Below are 10,052 nucleotides of genomic sequence, written 5' to 3' on the forward strand. Positions count from 1 at the left end.
CTTTTGCTCTACCCCTTGCTTCAGGGGGAGGAGTTCCGAGGGCAGTTCAGTGGGTGGTGAGGCAGGAGGGTCCTTTATCTTGTGGGTTGAGTGAATGACTTTGTGGTTGGGTGACCACTTGGGCCAAACCCTGAAGGAAGCCGGGCGTGGTGGCGCACTCCTTTAATCCCGGCACTCGGGAGGCAGAGGCAGGCGAATTTCTGAGTTCGAGGCCAGCCTGATCTACAGAGTGAGTTCCAGGACAGCCATGGCTTTACAGAGAAACCCTGTCTCAAAAAACAGAAAACAAAAAACAAACAAACAAACAAAAAACCTTGAAGGAAGTGTGTTTGGTGGAATTTTATTTTATTTTATTTTATTTTTTTACCTCTGAATTTTACATCAATTTTAGTTAACCTGTTGTAGGAGGAAACCAGTTTGGTGGGTAAGGGTTGATGCTCTGAGCCACCACACAACCTTTGCATGTCCCCTTTGCATCTTCCTTACAGTCTGAAATACAAAGCAACCCCAAAGAGATTGTGTCTCATACCTTATTCCAGAATATTCCAGCCAAGCAGATTTTTAGCAGGTGCTGCCATTCAAGGAAGCCCTGGAGGCTCAGCAGGGTAGTGATTCCCATGACAAGATGAGTCAGCTCAAACATCAGCTTCCCTAGCAGTGAGGGTTTTTAGTGACACCTCATCTCTAGGCAGTATGTTCAGGGGCTGGAGAGCAGGCTCAGTAGAGTACTGTGCAAAGCATTCGGGCAGGCCTCTAGCACACAGCTGAGAACGCAAGGTGTAGTCTTTAATCCCGGCTGACTAGTGAGAGCAGCAGGTGGGTGGGGCACAGGTGTTCACATCCTGGAGATCCTTGGCCAAGCAGCCTAGCTGAATGGGTATGCTCTGGGTTCATGAAAGACCTTTTTGAGGCTGGGGACATGGCTCAGTTGTAAAGCACTTACCATGTGAAGATATGCATGGAAGTGTGCATGTGTATACTCCTAGTGCTCCTACCTAGAGATGGTGAGCAGAAAGAAGAATCCCGAGATGCTCTTAGCCTAAGGCCAGTTCATCTCTGTTAACCAGTGTTGTCTTCTGAGCTCCACCTGTGCCCACGCACACATCTATGTATACATCACAGAGTTTAAAGAAGTGAGAGTGGACGAGGAAGACCTCGGATGTTTATTGCCAGCCTCTACATGTTCAGGCACATGGATACCCGCATCTGCATGTGTTATGTGCGCGCGCGCGCGCACACACACACACACACACACACACACACACACACACACACACGATTATTTATTAGGAAAGATTAAGCTATTGCAAATATGGGGATCCTCAAGAGTGGGTCTTGCAGTGGGGCAGAGAGATTTGGCTCTACTGTGAATGGTGGGTCTGTGGGTAGAAAATGATGGAGATAAGAAGATTTGGGGTTGATTTTTTTTTTTATTTACATGAAATGCTGCCCCCTCCCAGCCCCCCTCACATTGTTGAATGGTGACTAGACATCACTTGGGGTAGGAGTAGGGTGGTTAGCATATAGAGCCCTGTCAAAGGGTGAGGGGTTCTTGCTGAACTGCAAAAGAGATTGCTAAAACTCAACACTCAGGGTCGAGAAGGCTACATGTTGGGAAGGGATGTGTGTGAATATCTCTCTGACCTGGATAATCTGGAGTGGACAAGTCCCTGGCTCCCCCCATGCCAGAACTCTTCTGGATAGTAAATTTGGTGAGAGGGACTCTCCTAAATTTTAGTCCATAAAGATCTGGCCTGGGTTGCAGGCAGGAGTCTTTCCTTGAACCCTCAGGTCTTTGCCTAACAGGTTAGCCCCGACACTGGGTTTGGCATGGAGATTGATGGCTTGGTTGGCGTATCTAAGCTCTGGTTGGCTCCCAGGGACTCGGTCCCCACCTGGCTAACTACATTACCGTGCAGTGTACCACCATGGATGGCGCATGTGGGTTCTCTCCTGCTCACCGTGCAGTGTACCACCATGGATGGCGCATGTGGGTTCTCTCCTGCTCACTGTGCAGTGTACCACCATGGATGGCACATGTGGGTTCTCTCCTGCCCTGCCAAAGCAGCTTCCCGTTCGGGAGCTCTATTCCTGAGACAGTCAAACTCTTGACCCTCCTCTGTCTCACTGTGCACAAAACAGGAACCCCCACTTCCTGCTAATGGTATACTTCTGCTTTTTTTGACCACAGGTTCTTGTAGACAGAGATTTGCTGGCACAGGGCTCTGGTGACTGCACCACAGTGAAAGATGTAGTAGGCCAGATGGCTGCAGAGCCCACCTCCTGGCTCTAAGAAAGTTTGTAGCTCCTTATACTTTGCTGAAGTTTCAGGTCACTACCGCCATACCTGCAAAGTTCCTCCATGCCCCTGGGAACCCTCATTTCCTGTGTATGGATACCGGCATATTTTCTATTTAGAAATTGTTATATTTTCTTTTGGCTCTTCAGATTTGTTTTCAAGTAGATCTATGTTTTAGCAACAGTGCTTTAATTGGCAGATTTTAAAGAGCACTATTTCAAAATTGACACTTAAATGCAAATTTTAAAAACCTGTCTAGGTTGGCTGGGCATGGTGACACCTGTCTTTAATCCCAGCACTCAGGAAACAGTGACAGGCAGATATTGGTGAGTTCAAGGCCAGCCTGGTCTACAGAGCTAACTACTTTCAGGATAGCCAGGACAGTTACACAGAGAAACCCTGTCTTGAAAAATAAATAAATAAACAAATACAAGAGAAAAAACCCACAGAGAAATCCTGCCTTGAAAAAAACAAAGGAACAAATGTATTTTGATTATATCCACCCCTTTGTCCCACACAATAGGTACTCCCCAACATGTCCCTCTTCCACCTTTGTGTCTCCTGTTTTTGGTGTGGTGTTGTTTTGGTAACCTAGTATGTCCCATCAGTGCTGCCTCCTGGAATGTGTACTGCTTGGGTTTGTGCAGGCGGCCATGGCTACAGTGAGTTCATGAGTGTACTGTCCAGAAGGCAGCACTTGACAGGGCTCCTCCCCAGCCTTCCAGACCTTCCGTTCGCTCTCCTGCACTGTGTGTCGTTCTCTGCACCCTTGCTGACAGGGTGATAGAAAGATCCCATTTAGGGCTGAGCACTTGGACCAGTTAGAGGCCTGCAGAAAGAGATTGGCTAAGGTTGAAAGGAGCACTAATCTATGGGTATATGCATAAATACTCAGTAGTTTAATACCTTCATTGAGCAAAACAACAGTGGTATGTTCCCCTCTAGGCCCTATGATCTCCAGAGCTTTTGATCAGGTTTCCAGTCAGAGCAGTTATAACTTCATGCCATTAGACACCAGTGGGCACATCTTGCCTAGGAACCACTGGGTAATACTACTGAAAAACAATGCTTTCTGTCGTGGTGCTGGAGGTGGCACATCTAACCTAGAGACTCAGTGCAGGGCCCCTGCACATGCCAGGCAAGCACACTGCCACTGAACTACTAGGGGATGTTTTCAAGTGCAGTGAACTATGAGCTTGGGAGAGTACTTGCTGAGCATGCACAGTGATTTATGAGCCTGGGAGAGTACTTGCTGAGTGTGCACAGTGAATTATGAACTTGGAAGAGTACTTGCTCAGCATACGCAAGGTCCCTGGCTCAGTCATTCTCCAGTACCAGAGAATAACAAATCTAATGTGGAGCCCTGGAGACAATAGCCTCGGGCCCAGAACAACCTGGCTATTGCCATTCCTGGTTTCTCCCAGAATTTATAATGGGCCAACCTTGTTCCTTGTGTAGCTCCACCAACCCTCCTCCCCTGGAGTATTTTTGTAAAATGGTAATTATGTTCCCTAGTTGGGCTATTACTGTTAAGGGCTGTGAGCTATGGGGTTGGAGAGAGGGCTTAGTTATTATGAGCATTTGCTGCTCTTCCAGAGGACTGGAGTTTGATTTACCCAATTCTAGGCCGTCTCCTGTCTTCCTTGGCACCAGCATGCAGGAGCTACACATGCAGACGAAACACCATACACATACAACTTAAAAACAGCCGGGCGTGGTGGCTCATGCCTTTAATCCCAGCACTCAGGAGGCAGAGGCAGGTGGATTTCTGAGTTCGAGGCCAGCCTGGCCTATAAAGTGAGTTCCAGGACAGCCAGGGCTACACAGAGAAACCCTGTCTCGAAAAACAAAAACAAAAAAACCCCAAAAAACAAACAAACAAAACAAACAAACAAACAAACAAAAAACAAAAGAAAAAAAGAAAAGACCCTTGTCTAGAGAGATGCCTCAGCAGTTAAGAGCACTTCGAGAGGTCCCAAGTTCAATTCCCAGCAACCACATGGTGGTTCACAACCATCTGAAATGGGATCCTATGCCCTCTTCTGGCGTGTTAGAAGACAGCCACCAGAAGAGTACTCATATACATATGTATATGAGTACTCTTCTGGTGTAAAATGTATATATGTATATTTTATGTATATGTATACAGTATACTTATATACATAAAATAAGTAAATCTTTTTAAAAAAAAGTTAAAAAGAAAAGACCCACTACAACAATGTATTTCTTTTTCTTTTTTTAAAAAATGATTATATTATGTATACAGTGTTTTGCCTGCATGTATGCTTGCAGGCCTGAAGAGGGCCCCAGATCTCATAGATGGTTGTGACCCACCGTGAGGTTGCTGGGAATTGAACTCAGGACCTCTGGAAAAACAGCTATTGCTCTTAACCTCTGAGCCATCTCTCCAGCCCAACAAAGTACTTTGGAGTTAGCCACAGTTAACTCAATGTCAGGCTAGATGGTACACTACCGTAATCCGCCGTAATCCCAGCTGTCCAGGAGGCAGGAGGATCAAAAGGAGCAGCAGCCCAGGCAACGCAGTGAGACTGTTCCAAAATGTCAGAGCCTAAACAGGATCATAGCTCAGCACTAGAGCCTAGCATACCTGAGGCCCTAGATCTAATCTCTAATTCTGACAAAAAGTATTTCTAAGGGAGAGGTCAGTAGGAAGAAAGCTGGTGGAGTAACATGGCCTGTGTGCTATGGAATGTTCTGAGTAGCCCAGTCAAGTTATCCAGGACTAGACTAATCTTAACCTTAGTTAAGAACTGAACTCCATCTATGTCTGGGAGAGGTGGGCTCCTGATGTCATAGGGAATGATGTCATGGGTGGGTGTGGCCTCCAGATCACCACCGTGGGGGCTTGCAATGGAAGTGTGATAGATACTGGGGCCCCTAGGGACATCTGGGTTTTATTCAGAACGTAGAGCTGCTGCAGAGTGTAAGATCTTTGACGCATTTATGTCTCAGCCAAGCTCTCCTGTCTCACTGGTATAACCATTTCATTTTATTCTGTTAGTGAAAAAATGGGTTTAATTTTATTTTTTTGTATATGTGTTGAACTGCAGGTGTGTGTGTGTGTGTGTGTGTGTGTTCTGATGTATGTCTGGAGATCAGAGGACAATTTATGGAGTTGGTTCTGGCCTTTCACCTTGTTGAGGCAGGGTCTCTTGTTTCTGCCACTGAGTTGTATACTCCAGACTAAGTGATCCATAGGCTTCTGAGTGATTCTGTCTCTGCATCTCAGTAGGACTACTGGAATTACATATGTGCCCTACAGAATCAAGCTTTTTACATGAGTCTTGGAGATCAAACTCAGGTTGTTGGGCCATCTCCCTGGCCCTAACCACTACCCCCTTTATTCCATTTCCTTTAGAAGAAGCAGAAGAAGGTAATAAAATGTCCCAAGTCTCCTGAACCCAGTGGGGCAGTCAAGCCAGAGGCTGCCACACTTGAAAAAAGAAGACAATGGAGGAAGAGTGGCTGCATGACAAAGGGCCAGAAGTGCTGCTGTTCCCACTCCAATTCTTTGCTGTCCCCTTTTCTTCATATCTAGGAAATACCTTTCCCAAAGACCCCATGTTTATTTTCCCAGAGACTTCTGGGCTCACCACTCCATTATGGAGCCAGGTGGTGTTCACCCTTTATCTCAGGACTGAGGAGGTAGAGGCAGAAAGATCTCCTTGAGCTCCAGGACAGCCAAGACTACATAGACTTCACCTCCAAAACCAAAACCGCCACAAGAAACCTAATTCTTTACAGGGACTAAACTTTAACAAGCCGTGCTATTAGACCCAGGGAGGCTACCAAGGGCAAGAGCAACCGCTTAGTTGTTTTGGGAGGCACAGTCTCTCTTTGTAATCCTAGCTGCCCTGTCGTTAGACCTGCACCTGTGTCTTCTGCCCTCTGTAGAGCTCTGCTCTCCTGTGGTCGCCTTCTTGTCCTGGTTTTCGCAGTTGCTGCAGGTTCTGTACTTACATCTAAAGCATCAGACCGAGGACCCACAAGTAAGTGAAAGAGGCATCACCAATTCTGTTAGTTCCTTAGAATGCTGGGCTTTCAAGTGTGGTGTGGCGAAGTAAGCCAGTGCCTCTAATCCCGGCTCATACTGACTCTTGAGAAACTTAATTCCAGAATAGTTATTGCATTGAATTGAGATTGGGCTTGCCTTGTGCAACAGAAGGAGCAAGAGCTTGTCATGGTGCAGGGATCGGTGCAGGGTGTAGGGTGCAGGGTGCAGGCAGAGCTCATTGGGAAACTGCAGGGACCCAGGGTAAGCTCTTTCTGGGTAATATATTCAGACAGGAACTTACTTTGCTAAAGTCTTATTGTCATAGAACTTAGTATGTCCCATGGTTTCCCCACTCTACTCCCAGCTGGACATGTCCACTCTAGTCCACGTTCCTCTCTCTCATATATTCTTTCATCCCCAGGGTGCTCTGTCTCATCTTGATAGACATATCAGACGGTACCTCTCAGTACCTGTGTGAGCAGACACTGTAGTGGACTGAATTGAGTCTTCCCCCAAAGCCATGGTTGTATTTGAAGACAGGATGATTAAGTTGACATGAGGTGCTATGTTACAGTATACTCCAATCCTGTAAGTCACATATCATTAAAGGACATCAGAACACTATTGGGGGAGGAAGGGGGACAATAAGAACAAAGAGGACGGTTTGGGGTAAGTAAGAATTGTGGAATCAACAAAAAGTTATATATGAAATGTCATAATGAAGGCCAGATATATGGTATAGAAGTTAAAACACTTGCTCCTGGCACGATGACCTGAATTTGGTCCCCAGAACCCACATGGTGGAAGGAGAAAACTTCTACAAGTTGTCTGCTGACCTCCAAATGTTCACTGTAGCATATATGCGTGTGTTCTGTGTAAGCATACACACTAAAAACAATTAAAAAATTAAAAAAATAGGATGAGAGGCTCGACCCAGCAGTTTAGGGGCATTTGCAGAATACTGGAGTTGAGTTTCTAGCATCCACTGTCAGGTGACTCACAATCCCTTGTAACTCCGGTTCCAGGGAATTTGATGTACTTTTTCCTGCCCTCTGGACTCCCACACACACACACGCACACACACACACACACACACACACACAAACACACACATCAATAAAAATAAAAAAATTCATATGGATGTCATAAACTATATGCTATATATATACATGTATGTATACACACACACATATATATATACATGTATATATACATACATACATATTCATATATATGAAGAAGAAGAAGAAGAGATGAGCTCAGACACAGATGTACAGAGGGACGACTATAGCACAATATACAAACCAATTAAATGCCTCAGGAGAAACCAACCCTGACATGTGACTTTGAACTTTCAGCCTCTACACCAGTGGGAAAATGTATCTATGCTGTCGAAGCCACTGATCTGTGGGGCTTTGTTACAGCAAATGAGTACTGACTGTCACCCTCAATGTCCATCGGTTTGTATACAGTCACACTCCCATACCTCACTCTGTTACCCAGCTCAGACTTGTCCCTCTCCCAAGTCTTTGGAACATCATCAACCTTACTCCACCTCTTGGTGGCCTGTCAGTGGGCAAAGGCACTTGCTGCAAAGTCCAACAACCTGAGTTCAATTTGGTCTGAACTCATGGAGAAAACTGACTCCCCAAAACTGACTCTGACCTCTATATGTGCACTGTGACAGGTTTCCCTTGCTATCAAAACAAAACCAAAAACCAACCAAACAAACAAAAACAGAAAACAAAAAACCAGAACAAAAAGCAAGCAAACAAAAAATCAGGTAGAAGTTATGGGGCTAGAAATGTGATGACAAGATATGAAACGTTCACATTTATTTTGGATGTATGTGAGTGTGTGTGTGTCTGTCTCTGTTTCTGTCTCTGTCTCTCTCTGTGTATGTGAGCATGCGTGTATAAATCAGAAGGCACCTTGAAAGAACTGGTTTTCTTCTATCACGTGGACTCCAGGAATCCCTTTAGCTTTTATTTTGTTGAGACAGGTTCTCCATACAGCCCTGGCTGTCCAGGAACTCACTCTGTAGACCAGGCTGGCCTCAAACTCATGGAGAGTCACCTGTCTCTGTCTCCTGAGTGCTGGGATTAAACTCATGTGTAACTAGTTTTTTCAAAACCTATTTTTATTTGTTTTTGTTTTTCCGAGACAGGGTTTCTCTGTATAGCTTTGGCTGTCCTGGAACTCACTCTGTAGACCAGGCTGGCCTTGAACTCAGAAATCTGCCTGTCTCTGTCTCCCAAGTGCTGGGATTATAGGCATGTGCACCACCACTGTCCGGCTCCAAAACCTTTTTTTGTTTGTTTTGTTTTGTTTTGTTTTGTTTTGTTTTGTTTTGTAAGACATGGTTTCTCTGAATAGCTCTGGCCCAAAACCTATTTTTAAATTTTTAATGATCATTCTTAAATGCTTTAACCTCTCTTTTAGCCCACCACCCACCAGAGGTAGTGGAAAAGAAAGGATAAGGGGGAAGTGGGGCTGTTTAGAAAGGTTCTTTGGAGCAACTCCCTTCTGTGTTGTCTGGAAATCAGCAGTTCAGTTCACAGGCTAGCAGTGGCAGCTTGATCCACTTGCAAACACTTCGTGGATACACCAGCAGTCCAGGTTGGTAGAGTCATGAATCAGTAGTGGTGGCACTACCTAGTAGAGACAGTCACGCCTCAGCACAAGTCAACAATAGGGAGCAGGAGGAACACTAGAAAAAATTCTTGGGTGTGATTCTGTCAGGGAAGACACGAGACCCACAAGCATTGCAAAGCTAGCCATACCAGCAAGCCAAACTCTGTCTCAGTCAGTGGCCATCCAGTCCTATTTATACCCTCCAAACATCATGTGTCCTCCAAGTGTCTTATCTCAAGTGCACCTGTCTCAGCTGACGTCACTGTGCCAATCAGCCTGAGTTCATGGAAGCGGCAAAAACAAAACAAAACAAAACAAAACAAAACAAAACAAAAACAAAAAAACAGAACTGAGGCAAACCATCAGAAGTGTTTTGGTGTGTTTCTCTCAATGGAGTCTTGATGGAAATGGAGCTCAACTATGCAATGTAAGGTGGACCAATCCATGTGTGTTTTCACATGCTTGCTTTAGCAGAACATCTTTTCTCCTGTGTCTGTTTCAGCTAAACGTTCCTTTACATGTTTGCCCCAACAAAACACCATCCAACCGACTCTCCTAAGAACCCTTAAGTTTCCACTTCACCCATGTTTCACCATGATCAGCCCCCACTTTGGCTTTTGAAACAGGGTTTTACATAGCTTAGGCTGGCTTCTTTATACTGCCGAAGATGACTTTAAAATTGTGACTCTCCTGCCTCCACCTCTCAAGTTCTGGGATTATAGGTGTTTATCACTATGTTTTACCTAAAACTTTCATTTTCATAGTGCTGGGATTTGAACCTAGGACCTCGCAAATGCTAAGCAAGTGCTCTACCATGGAACTGTATACCCAGTGCTGCCCTCACCTTTTTTTTTTTTGGTTTGGAACTGAGGATTGAATTTAGGGTCTCTTGCTTGCTCGGCAGGTCCTCTTTCATTGAACTAAATTTCCAACCTTCTTTTTCTTTTGAGACACGGTCTCACTAAGTTGCCCACAATGGCCTTGAACTCACTTTTAAACTTAGCTTGGTCTTGAGCCTATACCCTCTTGGCTAATCTTTCTAAGTGTTAAGAGTTGTAGCCATGAGTCACCATTTTGGGCTGTTTTGCTTGCTCTCACCATGCA

This window comes from Mus musculus, chromosome 7 (assembly GCF_000001635.26).
Source record: "Mus musculus strain C57BL/6J chromosome 7, GRCm38.p6 C57BL/6J".
NCBI lineage: Eukaryota > Metazoa > Chordata > Mammalia > Rodentia > Muridae > Mus > Mus musculus.